Source organism: Opisthocomus hoazin, chromosome 11 (assembly GCF_030867145.1).
Source record: "Opisthocomus hoazin isolate bOpiHoa1 chromosome 11, bOpiHoa1.hap1, whole genome shotgun sequence".
NCBI lineage: Eukaryota > Metazoa > Chordata > Aves > Opisthocomiformes > Opisthocomidae > Opisthocomus > Opisthocomus hoazin.
In genome coordinates, this window is record NC_134424.1 from 3,643,861 (window position 1) to 3,657,782 (window position 13,922).

Genomic DNA, 13,922 nt, shown 5'->3' on the forward strand with positions numbered 1-13,922 from the left:
ACAGGTTAAAGAACTCACCTTGGAAAAGGAAAAAAAATCTGCTTTCCACCCCTATTCCAGTGAGCTTGTGAAGACTTTGTAGCAGTTAAATTTATACAATTTGACTAACTTTAAAAGAAACACGATGAAGTTGTCCCTGATGGTGAACTGGTGGCCTAGTTCAGGGGGGACGCTCAGAGGCAGGGATTCAATCCTCCTCAAGCAGGGCACAGAGGTCAACCTCAGTCTGCCACTTCCCAGGTCAGCGATGTGATTAACGGCCTCCTAGGTGGGGAAGACACAAGGGGCTGTGTTTCGCATGAAGTCCAGACCATGATGTCTACTAGGCTGGGACCTTCAGGCGTCACAGATGGGGAATACCTGCTCTGACTCAGGCTCATCTGCATGGCCAGCGCAGCAGCCAGGGCTTGGTGACATCTGAGCTGAGGTTTTGAAGACACTCATTGAAGTGTTTCATCAAAAATCACAGTTACAGAGAGTGAAATACTCTAGCGGGTCTAGCCCATAGGACTTCAACAATATAAGAAGTTACCTTCTTGGTGATGTAAGTAGCATATGATAACAAAAAAAAAAAACAAGCAGAAACTGCTGATGGAAAGTGTGACTAGGTTAATATGGTTATTGTCTAAGCCATGCTGCAAGCTATAGATTAGTATTTTCCACAATCAGTTCATTGTTAATGAACATCCAAGCTAGCAAATTAAAATAAACCCATTTTTATCACTCAGATGTAATGATTTCCTGCTGGGCCTTTTTAATGTTCAGAACTGGCCTTCTCTGAAATACTTTGCTAATCAGGAAATTTGCCATGAGTCTTTCGTTTCTTCTCCACTAAAGGTTACACTGAAATTTTCACCTTTTCCCTTCCGATGTTTATATTTAAAGATGACCACTGCCAGCATGAACAACCTTTACTTCTCCTTGAGCTTGGAGTTCGTAACGCTGTTTGAACATCGTAAGCCCTTGAGTACTGAAACAAGGTGACCATTCAGCTCCAGCAATTTCAAATCCAGGTCAAATGAACTTGCTGATTAACTCTGTGAATTAAATGAGTAGTTTAGTATAGTGCTAGGATGATGGCAAAAGAAAATCTGTCCTAAAATATAGTAAAACCTGCAGGAAATACAAGATACCCGCTGAGAAACCAGCTTTCTTTTTAGCTGTAATGTTTAATCGTTTTGACTCTTGCCTAGTTCTTCTGTGGTAGAGGGAAGATGGGTACAGATTTCACAGTGCTGTCATTGCCAATGAAATGCTCATATTAATCGAGATTTGTATGCTGTGTGACTGTTGGCAGTAAGGACAGTTAACATTCCAATATCACTTTCCCTTCAAGGATACTGAAGAGCATTGGAAACATTAAGCTCTGAAGCTGGTAATTTACTAATGAGAAAACTGATTCAAAGAGAAATTAGGACCTTAATCTTTCATCCATTGAAGCCAGTGGAAATAATTTTGTGATTTCCTTGGGCAGACTGTGTGTGGCTTGTAAAAGGTCACATGAGAAATCACAGAAAAATTAGACCAAAAGTCCAGTAACTTTTTGCTTGTTCAGTAGAAGAATAACTGTCCCTTATCCTATGCCTGAATCCTTTGTATCTGAACCCTTTTTCCTTAATGCAGTTCAGGAATATTCCAATAAACCTAGATTTGCTAAGATTACATTTCCATATCACCACCAGCAGTGTGCTGCAGCAGAGGAGGTGTGGAGCAACGGACAGCTTTGGAGCACTGCTATTTTTTTATTCAGGCCTGACATCATGGGTTTCCTCCCCACGACCTGAGCTGGAGCCTTCCCTGGTAGTGGAGGCTGAAGCTCTTAACAGAGTCTGGAAGCAAAGATCTCTTGGGCAATTTTCCTACAGAAGCAGCACAAGCCAGTCCCACCAAGATGAAGAACCAAAGCCTTTGTATCCTGTTTGCATGCTCATGATTATTTTAAGCACTTTAGTACAACTGAAAGCCATACCTCAAGTCACAGAAATGAAATTTTCGGATTCTTTGAAATAGTTAAACTTTAACAAAAAGCTGCTCTGTATTGCTGAGACCTTTCATTGAACTGAAGCACCTGGTTTTCAGAGTGACATGATGATGTTGAAGAATTCATAATTAAATTCTTCAAACTTGTTATTTTAGAGGTAATATTCTCCAAGGACCCGATCCAAAGCGCTCTGTACTCAGTAGGACTTTTTCTGCCTCGGGGCTCCCTTGATGTCTTGCAAGATCCTCTATCTCTGGTAATATTTCATGCAGTTTATTACAAAAGTCCATAATGCAATATGCATTGCTTCTGTGGCTAGAAACCTTTACATCAACAGTCCAGATAAATGCCGGTACTGCTATCATAATACACTTCAACAGAGGTAAGAAATATAGTGCTGTATTTACAAATTTGATCCATTCAGGCCCTAGGGCTGTAGTAACTTAGATATAGGAGCGTTTATGCACAAAATCACTGGAGCATACACATGATTATTTATCAAGATGGTCTATGTATGGTGCTAGTATTATGCATTAGCACCTACTTGATATAACAGGAATAAACATTTCACGAAAGAACACAAAGGACACTGGAAAGGTATATCACAAGCACAGTTTTATAATGAACTCATGGAATATTTATGTGCTACATTCCACGTAAAATATGTGAGAGCTAGCCAAGGAAAGCCTTCCCAAAACTAGGTAAGCAGGACACTTTTATAATGGTGATATAACTGAAAGAGCATTTCCAGCCTTTTATAAACCTTATGTTTTCTGTTGGTGTTCCTTCAACCCATGTATCACTTGAAGGTCATTCCACAGCATGACTGGAAGAATAGATGTATTTGATCGATATGCAGAGCAGACTTAAGTGTTTGCACTAATCTGGGCTTAGCAAACTGTCATGTGCAGCGAGTGGCAAATGTATTATTCTGCTGTGTCGTATAAAGGATTATTTCAGATGTTTAAAATAATGCACATAGTTAAAGGTTATGGTAGAATAACGTTAAAGAAATTCATTGTTTCTGGGCCTGATGGTAATATGAATGATAAAAAGGTGATGACTATTATAGCCTTGAAGCATTACAGTCATTTTGCTATGATAATAGTCCTCAGATTTGGTTATGGCCCTAATATGTTAGCTGAAAGTTAAAATCAGGTTCTCAAGTCTGTTGGCACGTAATGATTACTTATTGTCTAAAATGTGATTTCTGGAAGAAAATGAGAGTTGATCTTAAGGATAAAGCCTGGTTTCTTTTCTCTTTTGCCTTTTGTTTTTTTAAGAATTTGTATTTCATGGAAGGAATCAATTTAGGATCATCATTGCTAGCTTGAAATACGCCAAGATAAATATCTCTCCTGCTCCATACTTCTATCATTCTTTGTACCAAATTATTATGGACCACGGGCAGGTAATGTTTCTGGTGTTAGAAGCAATACACCAAGGCTGTCAAGTGACTGAGAGCTTCAAACCAGACCCTACAGGACTTGAGAATCCCGACAGATTGGTTTGGGTTTACTTTTGAGATGCTTTAAACTGGGATGTGCAACGGAGCAGCTCACAGAAACCAGTCCTGGCTGATAGCCTCGCCGGGGCTTTACAGCGTTGTCTGTCGGAAGGACACGGCCTCTAAGATGACTTTTCTTAAAGTGAGCCCCAACCTTCCCCTTCCCTACAGAAGCGCATAGCGGGGAAGAGGAGTCAGAGCCACTGGTTTTACTCCCTCCCCACCACACCAGGCAGTTGTCCCAGCTCTGTTTCAAACAGTGCCCGTTATCCTAATCTTAGCACTTCGCAGTCCTTAGTGCTTGTTTAATCTGTCATTTTTAGGACTCTCAAATGAAGGACTTGGCGTCTGTGGTCACCGCTACCAATGCAAACTGTAAGATTCCAGTCTTAGCCATAATAAGGCCACATAATAGAGCACATCTCAGAAGAAAGACATTTTCATTGTTTATAAGAAGTATAGAATAAAGTTTAGTAGTAGACAGTAGAAGGGCTGTGAAAGTCAAAGCATTTCTATTGTACATCTCATTGTCCCTCTGCAGAGAAACACACACAACAAAAAGAAAGAAAAGGAAAAGGATGAGAAGAATGTTCCAGCTAAAACCACTCTGATTCCAGACAAATTGAAAAAGAAATGAAATAGAGTCACAATTATGACAATGCAGAATAGAAATTCAAAATCTGTTCTGTAGTTTGTGCCCTGCTTCACTTTAGAGGACTAGGAAATGTTTGAATTAAAAGGGAGCAGTGTTCACAGAGTGCATTATTCATTCCAAATTTCACTTTTGTAACTCAGAGTAGTCAAATGCATCTCTTACCCCAGAACCCGTCTGATGTCTCTGGATTTCTAGCGCTTCACATGGGCGACTGGAAATCAAACATTCAGGGGAGATACTGCAGTTAAATATTAAACCTGACAGCTTTTATGTGTCTAGTACAATAACTGATTTCATGTTATGCTAACCTACTCTGCGGGTTAAAGCAGTGAGGATAGTTCCATTTCATAGAGTAGTCACTGAATTATTATTTTTAAGGTTTTAAAAGCATTGAGGCAATTTACATTTCTGTTTTCCATTTTAACATTCATATAGATGAAGAATACAGTGAACACTTGCACAGGCAAGAGGACATATTCAACCCTGAGATTTCCCCAGTTGAAAAATAAATTAAAATAATAAAATACTAAAAAAAATTAGTAAAATATTAAAAATAAGTTAACTGCTGGAAGGGAGCAGTTAGATGTTTATTTTTCTCCCTCTCTGTTCTAATCCATCTACTATTTACTTGTGGCGTCCTGTTGGAATGGGAGCTGGGGAGTGCTTGGCGGTGGCAACAGTCTGAGTGGTTTCTGGCATTACAGAGTCTAAAGGCAAAAACCTAACGCTGTTTTAAGCAATATGGTACCAAAAATCCCGTGGCATAATGTCACTGCAGACAAATTTTGGATTCATCAACTCTCTTCTTGATCAGAAGGGTTTCAGAGAAGAAACAATGCTTCTCCAATGTCCTTGGTAGAAGGGGTTTATTCTTGGGTAATGCTCAAACCAGAGTAAGCAGTTTCTTATAAAGCCCCAAAATGGAAATCAGTCTGTATTCCAAAACACCGCTCTTTTTAAACCACATAGATTAATATAAGGAAAAAAAGGTGGGATTCACAGAGTATTGTTGGACAAGATGAAAGTTGCCCAACTTTCTCTCTGCTTCCGATTTATCTCAACCGGTCAGCAGAATAATTTAAATGCGGGTCTCTTCCTTTTCAGGAAGCTCCCTAACCTGAGAATGAGATGGTCTAGGCTGAACTGCCCTCAATCTTCCCAGGTATTGCTGTTTCACTTAAATATGCCTGGAAAAGAGAGGCTGCTGCTTTGAGCAGTTGCTCTGGGCACTTGATTCACATCCCGACCTCACTCAACGGTCATACGTGTTACGCCAAGTGGAAAACCATTAACTTCAGGATTAATTATCTAGCTAATGTCTCTTTACCTACTGTTACAAGTAATTGCCATGACCCATGCCTGTTGAAGTAACAGAATTTCTACTTCGGTAAGGACCAAATCATGCTGTATATGGTCAGAGACTGCTTCTTCTTCCAGGTAGTTTTCACTGTGTATTTATGGTGAGAAATGGGTGCTGCTTTTTTTGCACATTAGGACTGCTGAGCTGAAGAAAATGGGTATAACTTTTCTTTTAATTCTATAATCTTATTATCCTAGCTCCAATAAAAACTGATAATGAAATCCGAGGATATTGAGAACTTGGATTTTTTCCATTAAGTTTAACTTGGTATTTTTTTCAAGCAATGTGGTACTTACTATAGTCCAACTCTTTTTAAGGCTATCCAGGGAAACATAAACCCTTGCAGCGAGCCATTTTCTGTCAAAATTACGTCTGACCTGCATATTTTTGCAATTCTCTGATGCATTATACAGTCAGATCAGGTTGTTCCTTGACCAGTTGTTCACCCCTATCAATTGCATTAGCATTTAACCTGTCAGTTTAAATTACAAAGGTAACAAAGGTTTAGGAAGGTTACAACAGATGCAATCTCACACAGAAGTGTGGAAGAATAATCTTAAATCATCCTTCAATGTGAGTGTTATTTTTCCTCCTGACATACATATACTCACCTTCTAGAAGCATCGCTGTAACTGTGGGCGACGTTTTATGGTGAAAACTACATGAGATCAGCAAAGCCTGTGAAAGCAGAGAAGCACTAGCAAGAAGATGAGCATGTATATTTAATTTGAACTTAGATTGTGTCTTCTGTATCTTTACTCATTGTCTCTTCTATTCTCTATCCTTTTTCAGCGCTAGATTTCCTCTTTCTCTAGAGATTCTATTCTTCATTGTGCCTGATTAGTAAATTAGGTGCTATTCTATAGTCACATAAGCACATCGTCAGGAGTTGGAGTCCTTTAAATCCTTGAGCCTTTAGACTTGAAGATACTGTGTCTTCAAGAGGGAAAGCCCAGCCTCTCCGAGAACCATCCATCCTCCTGTGCTGTATGCTTACAACTCTACCACATCAGGTTAGCTTTTTTGGGTGGTTTATTAATAAGATACCAACCTATGATACCAGCCTGCTAAAACAAAATCTGTTCGTTTTTAAACAAGGGCATATGCTTGGAAAAAGCTAGAAATCATACTCTTTTAGCTTAGGATCTTTCGTGTTTTTGTAATGAAAATGGGTGAATGGCAACCTGTGGCTGACCTTCTAGGGTTGTTCCGATGCAGAAGGAAGATCTGCCAAATGCCTCCCCCACCGCAGCAGCCCCGACCCCGCACGAGCCCCAGTGCTGCAGGAGAGCGGTGCGGGGAGCCGCGTTTCAGCTGGCTCATAGGAAAGGGGTCAGCACAGCACGTCTGTGAGCAATGATATCCAAATTTCAACTGCAGGTTGCCTAAAGACAAGATGTGACATAATTCCTACCACGTCTACCCATACCAACCTCTCTGTGCCCCTCCCAGCACCAACACGGGCTGCTGAGTGACAGCAAAGCACTGTATTTAGCCTTTTGCAATGCTAAATCGGCACATGGTGAGCCAAAAATGCCACCAACCAAAGCACTAGGAAAAAAAAAAACAAACACGAAAGCGAAATCCTGATTCTGTTAACCCACAAATGCCATGGTATTTCCTACATGTTTTCCTCCCTTTCTCACTGCATGTGAAACAAAGGGCTGCTGCCAATAGTACTGCTATGCACAAAGCTCACATCAAAGTCATTCTGTCTTTTGCCTGCATGGAAACTGCATCATTAAGACAGTAAAGAAGCAGCATTAAAGGCAAAGCCAGCTTGTGGCTGTTACTGCGTTCAGCAAACACAGTTGCATATTTCTTTCAACATATGTAGATATTTTAAACATATTGTTTTCAGTGTGTCCAGAATGCATGTTTAAAAGGCTCTAAAAATATCAATGCCTGCCTGTATATGAAGTTTGAGCGATAGATAGATGCTGAAAATAATGATGTTGGAAAAATAGCTTAGACACATATCTTTGAGTGCTTACACAAACACCAACTTCACCGCATGCAGCTGTGCCGCATTAGCTGTGCCGTGATGAATGCTGTTTAATAAGCAGACGAGCGGAGGCTGGTCGGTGCTTGGCGAGGGTGCATCGGCTGCTGGAATTGGGATGTGCCCGTTCCATCTCCCCAGATGGGGAGCAGCTGCTCCACCCTTCGTGCGGCAGAGGGCTGAGGCAGGACTTGTATGCTGGTCTGCGCAGGACATTAGATTGCTATAATTCTCTAGATAGGCAGATATATTTAAATGCAATACTGATAGAAGATCGTCGTGAGAATCTATTGAGTATCCAGATAGGAAATACAACTCCATACAAGTCAATATGAATTTCCAATGAGTGTTTGGAGCCATACAGGTATCCAAAAGACCAACTTCAGAGACAAAAGCCTGATTCAGACCTTATTGATGTGACCCACAATTTTACTGCTCTTTAGCAAAGACAGGTAGATTACTCTACAGCTGCATGCCAAGTTTTTTTAAAGAATGCACTGAAAATTGTCAAACTTCTGCAACTGCTATAACATCTGTACACTCAGATGGCTCTTATGGCCTTTTCCCGGCATCTCATATTCTGTTTTCAATATATATGGAATACTGTTAAGGAAAGAAACATAAGGTGAAATGATGTTCACCTTCAGTGCAACATTCACTACTCTGCTAACACAGCTGCAGATTTTGTTATTCCTTGCACAGAGGCAAAACTCAGACCTAGAGTTTTGGCCCCATTTTCAGTTTGTAATAAGACCTATCTTAAACCTATCATCTTCACTGGCCAGCTGAGGCTATTTCTCCAGAGATTCCTCCACGGACTCATTCTTCACTGACAGAGGTGAAGTCTCCTATGACCGTAGTGGGGGGAACTGGGTAGAGTGGTGAGTTGATTCACTCTGAGAGCATGCAAATAGCTGAACAGATTTCCTGGTGCAAAATGCTCCAAGAAAAAAGCAGATTTCAGTTGAGGGTTCTGCTTTATAATTCCACCTCCCTTGCTATTATTTTCTTCAGTGGATATATTTGAGAAGTATCCTTTTCATTTTTAAAGGCTTTTTCTTAACATTAAAACCATATTAAGCGAATTTTCTCCAGATCTATTTTTGTTGCTTCACTGTAATTTCCTTCTTTCCCAAAAGATGCAGTCTTCACTGTGGAGCAGACTAGCCACTGCCCACAAGTGTTCTCAGGAACACAACAGAGGCATAAAGTTTAAGCAGGAAGGCAAAAATATGAGCAAATAGCAGAGATCCACAGTCTTTCAAGCAGCAGTTGTATTCACGTCCCTGCAGTCACCACCAAGCAACCAGAACTAAAGTTAACTAATCTTTGGTCCTAATCTTTACATTCCAATGAAAAAGAAAACAAAGTCATAACTGACAAAAAAACAAAAACAAAAGTATTTAAAAGCGTGCAGATATTACTTCTTTGACCATCAAGAACTGCTATCCCGTGATCAGGGAACTTTGCTTAACAAAGGACGAAATACTTCGCTCATCCCAGATAATATCCTGGGATATTCCAAAGGAAAATGAGCATTTAAATATAGCACAAGCCCTATAAAAGCAGCTCATCAAAAGCTGTTAGAGTACACTGGTGCATTGTAATATGCTTCAGAACTTCTTGGGCGAGCTGAGCACTAGTGAACCACAGTCCATTTCCAGCTTCTTTAAAGATCTCCAGCAAATGCATGTGGAAACGCTCCTGTATCTACCTTTGTAATTCCAGCTTTAACTACTGTTTCTAATATTATGTGTTCATAAATAACATCCTAAATTGTTTAGTTTCTTGTGGCATAAACTGAAATGCAGGCCCAAGTCCTACCAAAAATAAACCTTAACAGCATTTGGTATGTTTTGCTAATGAATATTTATAGTAGTGCAGATGTCAGAGACTCTTTTCAGTGAAAAAAGACCTTATTGAGGTTTTATTGATGTAACTCACGATATTGTTGCTGTTGTACCAAACAAGGTCACACTGAAGTTCTATGTCAGACTTCATTAAAGGGTGTGCTGGGAATCATCAACTTGTGATGCTCACTGACCCGAGCACCTTGCAGTTCATGGACGTTGGCGAGGCTTTCTCATGCCACACATTTGCACCTATTTGCATAGCCAGCTAATCAATATTGGTAAGAAAATGAACCAAGCTTTACCTGACTGTCATTATCATTGCAATATTGCATACCTGATGATGTCAACTGCCAGTATAGCTTGGGCCTCCACGTGATAGTTTCAGGTCTTCTGCTTGATTCCAAGCAAGCCTGTGAAAACAGATCTTTCTTGCCTTATCCTGGAAGTTTTTGTTTCAACCACTTCCCCTCCCTTCCCCCAAAAGAACTTTAGAAAGAAATAAAAGAAGAAAAAAGGTCTCAGTTTCCTCCATTTCCTATTCTAGATGTATTCTCAATATAAATGAAATTAGGTCATGTATTCGATATGGCACACATGCACTATTTATGGTCTGCAATCAAGCTGCAAGCTGTGCAGTTCAGTGCCACTGTCTATCATGAAGTCAAACTCTGAGGCTAAATAACTTAATATCCTTAAATTTTGTATCCACCATATATTCAAGCTTTGGAGAGCAAACACCTCAGCTGAAGGCTCCAAGGTAATTTGTTTGGAGTGCTGACCTTCCTTTGAAGTATTCCTAGTATTTGTCACTGTTATATTCGTGATAGTAGATGAGATCTACCAGTCCTTGTTGCCTGTGTTATCAAATTGCTCAACTTAAATATTTAAATAGAAAATGATTTTGCATTTTGACTGACATCAAGAGTAATTCAGATACAAGGGCTTTGCAGTACAGCAGAGGGAAATACTTATGAAGCTGATGACTCACTGAGATTTCTTGTACAGTCTTGGTGTGTTAATGAACAACAGGAGAATTCTACCCAGATACTGTGCTGCGTCCCTGTTGAAAAACAGGGAGCGAAAGAGAGATCATTTTCACTTACCATCTGCAGAGCTGTAGGGCTGAGGAACTGCACTGGACCAAAACCCTATCCTAGTTCTCTCCCCGTATTTCACATAACACTTTGTTACACACATGGCTTTCATTTTTTGTGGTTTTGGGTTACCCCCCCCCCCCCCCATGCATACATTTGATAAGTGCTAGAACTGCAAAGAAGATAGGGAGAATAAAGAAAACTATGCTTAATCATGGTGAGACCAGCAGAATCCAGTAAATAAAAGTGTATTTCCCATGCTTGCTTCTTAATCCTAAAACTAATCTAATCTGATTATTTTCCCAATGTTGCTTGAAGTCTGAGATTCCTGTAGGCTTAGAGAGCCTCCTTGTATTGAAGCTCAGTGGGAGCTGGTCACCTCATTTCTGTAGATGCCTCTGAAGAGTCCAACAGTAAAAACAGAGAAAAATATTAAATGTTATTAAAAGTCATTTCGGAAGTGTCTGTTGATAGGTGCCTATCAAGGCATCCAAAAGGTTTTATTACCTTATCCCCCAAAAAACTACGGGCAAAGAAGTTTTTGTTCAAAACACATAGGCACAACCAAATTTGCCTAGTATTTTAAAAACTAATTGTGTTTCATAACATTCAGAAAACCACAGCTCACATAAGAGAGATGCATTGCTTATTGTATCCATAACAAAGAAGCTTCAAACTGACATATATTTGTATGCCTTTAACTAATTAAGTGAATTTTATACCTATTAAATTAACAAATACTAAACACTCTGTGAACCCCCTCAATTCAATTCCAGTCTAGTTTTATTTGCTTTGGGAAATGTACAAGTAGAAACTCAATCAAGAAAAAATACCCCTGCTACTCTGATGTATGTCTCCAGCTGATAGCTTTTCAGAAACTTAAGTAATTGGGAAGGAGGATTCGAATAAATAAAACCTTGGTATTTAGACAAAGGCACTGTCTTTTCTATTAACATCTCTCAGAGAAATAAGAATAATATTGGGGCTAGAGAACGGATCAATATTCCCCTCCAAGTAGACTGGTTGAGTGTACTAAATTAAATTAAAAAGTCTGCAGATTAGAGTCTCAATAGCAAAGCAGATGTTTCGCACTCACCAGTCTGCTGAGGCGGGATATTTCCGTGCACTCTACTGGGCCTCCGTTGCAGACCGAAATTCCTCGAAGAGTCGTACCCAGCACAAATTAAAGGCCACATCAACTCGTTGTCTGGCCAGACGGGCCAGGTATTTGCAAAGCACAAATTTTGATTTTAAGCTTCTTTTCCCTTTACCCTCAGAGGCTGCAGCTCCAATCTTCTTGCATGCTTCTGGCGCATGTTCTCAATGGTCAAGGTGACGGTAATGCTCGTTTCGCTAATGATATTGCAGTCCTGAAGGTCTGCTCTGCTGTGGGTTAAATGTAAGGAAGGCAGTGGGCAGAGACCACAGGAGTGCACTTGTGCGTGCAACTTTGTGCGTTCCCTCCTTGCTCACCATTCAGCAGATTCCCTTTCACCAGAGGCAATTGCCTGAAATAACAACAACTGCACTCACGCTTACTAGAGGTGGCCACAGCAGTGTCTTGTCACATTCAGTCAAATATTTCTTTATTGCCTCCTGTCAAGTTCTGTTTGCATATTGTCAATCTAACAACTGCTCCAGCAACGTGAGGCACGGTCTTTGCAGAAAGCTCTCTCCAAGCATGACCTTCAGATGGGTGTGCAAGGTATGTGCTTGGCATGAAGCTCGCTAGCTCCATTTTGGAACTGGAAGGAGGAGCTAAGCAGCTCCCCCATGCCCTGCAGCTAAGAAGCAGGCTGCAGGGCTTCCCACTGTGCGGTGGGATTTTACAGTGATCTGTCCAGAGGGTGCTTGGGTGGCAGCGACGCCAGGGAGGGTCTCTGGGGGCTGCAGAAGCAGCTGCATGTCCCAGAAAGCGTCGTGTGTCCAGCCCCAGAAAGCCAATTGGACGTGATGCTGACTATGACCCAGAGCATCCCAGAAGCCTGCTGACAGTAGAGCTTCTTTTTTGGAAGTAAGCATCAGAAATACCATGCCATACAATCTGTACTAAAAATATCCCTGTTATTTGCATCAGAAGAAAGATGTTTACATTATCAGCTACTAAGGGGTTACAGGAAACTCTTGGATTTCTTGTCAGTGTACAAAGCTTAGAAATAATATTTTGCTGAGCTAAATGTCTTTTAGATTTGCTTTTCAAAACAGAAGCTGCTTTATATTTTAACTGTGACCTTTCCATCTGTTGGGTCAGGGATATTGTCTGACCATGGAGTTCAAAGTAAAATAATTCCAAACAGACACTGCATTTTATTTTTTTTTAAAGAGAGCTTTAGCCTTTGGGTCCTAGTCTGTACTAAGAATTACTCTGATTCTTAGTTTCTGCTAAATAAAAATGAATAATCCTATCTTTTCCCTACACTGTAAGTCTCTTTCCATCCATCCATCTCTTTCCTATGGCAAATACTCCATCTAATCTAAATGAGTGTGTCGTTCAGTCTAGCCTAAATGTGATCATTGTGTTAACAACACAGACTTTAGGATAATTATAGTCTCAAAAGTCTTAGATGATTTTCCTGTGGAGTATAGTGGTAATGTAAAAGGAAAAACAGTAGCTCAGATTACTCAACCTATTATTAACATTGTGTCTTTACTGAGAAATTTAATGGCACTATCACAATGGGATGCTGACATATATGTCACAATAATACTGTCATACCCGGTGCACGTATCAAATGCAAGTTCTGGATATGTTTCAGTAATCTCTATTACACAAAGTGAGGAAACTCCTGTTGCAGCTACTTTAGCGTTACCTAAGTTTGTCTAATTTTGATAATCATTTGTCCAAAGAAAAAGAGACAAGGGAAAATAATGAAAACAATCAGAGAACAACCAGTATTGCCTACGTGGAACACTTGTGTTCTTTTTGCCAGAATCTGTCATAGAGAGCAGAGACACAATGACAGGTTTCAAGTATTTGAAAGGTAGTGGAGAAAGTGAAGGAAAGAGCTTCTGCTCTTGACCATTGAGTTAGGCAACAAATATTGCCAGGGAGGTTTAAGCTCGCCTAATTGCAAGGCCAGGTCAGACCATGGCATCTCCGTCTCCATCACTGGCATTTAAGAAAAGGCTGGACAAACAGCCATCAAAAACATTGCAAATGTGGCTGATCCTGCCCTGGGCCAGAGGACAGATAATGTGTCTTCTACTTCAGAACCATATTTTTCTGCCCAGATGTGTGTGTCTAGTAGCCCCAGCAGAGAGGCCAGTGGGGGCAGGGGCAGCTGGGATGCCCGTGGACCTGGGGGTCCACCCCTGCTCACCCCTACAGAAGGGGACAAGGTTACAGAGGCACTGGGGCAAAAACTTCTGTGACAAGACCTATTCCTATTTTTTATCAATAAACATCTGGCTGCAGATTTTTAAGAGGTGTTTCGATACTTCTAGGCTCTATATAAGTTTTAGAGGTACAT